The 2,573-nt window shown below is 33.3% G+C and overlaps 1 non-coding gene across 1 annotated transcript; it reads right to left on the bottom strand.

Annotated features, from left to right (window-relative positions):
• Positions 1 to 1,164: 1,164 nt before the first annotated feature.
• On the bottom strand, positions 1,165 to 1,271 carry LOC118657132. Its single transcript, XR_004967871.1, has one exon. It is a non-coding gene; the product is annotated as a U6 spliceosomal RNA (small nuclear RNA).
• Between the last annotated feature and the right edge of the window lie 1,302 nt (positions 1,272 to 2,573).

Here is a 2,573-nt window from a genome sequence, read left to right as displayed (position 1 = left end):
GAAGCAATGGGGAGATAAGGACACATATGTAATACCTTAATCAATAAAGAAAAAAAAGAAATGGAACTTTAAGTCTCAGGTGTTTCTTAGTGCAAAGGAGAGCATCGCTGGTACTGGAACTTTACTCAGAGTCATGACATAAACATATTTGAGGAGATACCTGAGAAAATTGAAGTGCTGTTTTTCTGGGAGCAGATTAAAAATTGTAGTTTACCTGATAAAGTTACATAAGCAAACTAGGGAATAGTTTAAAATTTAGAGGCAGTATTTTTTAAGGAAAAATGTTACTCTAGTAAAGATAATGTCCTCAGAAGTGGAAATGCATTTGAAAGGCAGAAGAGAAAAGAGATGAATTTTGGTATGGCATCTGTATTTCACCAATATGATTATAAATTATGTTAAAGCACAGAGGAAGAGAATAATTGATCATAACATAGCTGAAAGAATCTAGAAATTTTTTCCCTTTTTAATAGAGAACTAATTTCCCATTGTATCATGGACTTCTAGATGATATTTGAGAACTACCTTTGAAACTTTGTGGTTTCAATTAGATCCACTACATAACCTCAAGTAGGTCAATAGTCTTCCCTGTTGATTTGATCAACTGTAAAGTATAAATAATATCACCGAGGTATATTTTGTATAAATGCCTGTTAAATGCATGCTTTTTAAGCAGTGAGTGTGGAAAATCAATATAAGTCACTTTGTTTAAAAAAATCAATTATACTTAAAATCTTTTATCTTAATCTATTTATGAATTTGTTTTTTCTTCAGACATTTAAAAATATATTTCTTTTATTTTCCAAGTAAACAGAAGCAAAACATATTTATTCTATGCTGGAAAAGAGTATAAAATATTATTTACAAAATTTACAGAAGACTTTAATAGCATATCTTTAAATATAATTGATATTTTTGTCCTTGATTAAGTTTTATTTTTTTTCTTTTAGTAAATTCCCACTATTAATGTTTAAAGCTCTGTAAGAGTATTTTGGCATTATCTATAATTTCAATAATATGAATTATAAATTATTTTAAAGGCACAAGAAGAGACTATCATAAAACAGTAAGAGGAGTTAGGGATATTTTTGCCTTGATTTCTTAAGAAAGATGACATATTTGTGAGGACACTGGTCTACGATACATCTCTTTTTAAAAACAAAAAACAAAAAATGGAACACCACAAATTTGCATGTCATCCTTGCACAGGGGCCCTGCTAGTCTTCTCTGTATGGTTCCAATTTTAACATATGTGCTACCAAAGTGAGCACCGTGGCCCATCATTTTCATTGAGATCCTGTTCTATTCTGCACTCCCACACAGAGTTTGTGTTTATATGTCATGACTATACCAACTAGAAAAACTAGTATGGTATTCTGCCTAAAGGATGGTGGTACCTCCCCCTCTCTGCATTCGCTGGCACCTTTCTCTCCTTTCTACATGCTATCATGATGAGGTCTGCACACTCCATTTGACTTAGATGACCAATTAATGTTACAAACTTGTGCAAAAGTTTTAAGTATAAGTTGCATTTAGTAGGATTGTTTGGATTATGAGTGACAGAAGAATAGCTCTATTCTTTGTAATAAAAGGCTACTCAAAGGAAGGAATCAATAGAAAATTATACTCAGTTCATGGCTCATTACCATATTGGATCCATGCAATGTCTCTCCTCATGTTTTTAGTTATTACACGTTCCCCCATGTTCTACTTCCATTCCCTTCCCGCATCCATGAAAGCAAATGCCTTACCTTATTTAATGTGTATTGCCACTTTAATAATGCCTGAACTTTTAATTACTGTAAATGGTTTTGCATTATGTGTATTGATCTGTTTCTTTGATTCTTAGCACCGTGCCTTTAAGATCCTTCCTTGCTTATATATAGAGAGAGTGAACTTGATAGGACATAGAAATGTATATTGCAGTCCTTTTACTTTGTGACCTTGAATAAGTCATCTATACTTTTTGTAAACTTTTTGTCTAAGTTTTCTTGTTAAAAAAAGATTAAATTTAAATGTGTCAAAGATTTTAGAAATAAACTATACAAAAGTAAAAAAAAGTGCCATATATTTTGGGAGCTGCTGAATTAATAAATTCTATAGACACACTGGAATGAAATGGGAAAAGAAAGTACAAACAACCTTGTTACTTAGCAGAGTTGGAGAACTATGAGGCATTAAAAAAGATAAGAGGACATTTGCACAATGGAATACTATGCAGGTGTAAAAAAGAAGAAGGAGCTCTTACCCTCTAAGACAGATGGAGGGACCTAGAGACTATTATGTTAAGCAAAATAAGCCAGTCAGAAAAAGACAAATATCACATAATCTCACTTATATGTGAAATCCAATAAACAAAATAAACTGAGAGACAAAATAGGTCCAGAGGTAGGAATGCATGGGACAGACTGATGAATCTCAGTGGGGAGTGAGGGGTAGAAGGGGACAGGAAGGGATTAGCCAAAGAGCATATATGCATATATGCATAACCCATGGGCACAGACAATAGCATGGGGAAGGCCTGGGGTAGGGCAGGGGTGGAGTGGAGTAGGACAAAAAGGTGAGAAAATAGG

The sequence above is a fragment of the Myotis myotis genome, unplaced genomic scaffold, assembly GCF_014108235.1.
Source record: "Myotis myotis isolate mMyoMyo1 unplaced genomic scaffold, mMyoMyo1.p scaffold_m19_p_5, whole genome shotgun sequence".
Classification (NCBI taxonomy): domain Eukaryota; kingdom Metazoa; phylum Chordata; class Mammalia; order Chiroptera; family Vespertilionidae; genus Myotis; species Myotis myotis.
This window is presented reverse-complemented; position numbering and strand designations above follow the sequence as displayed.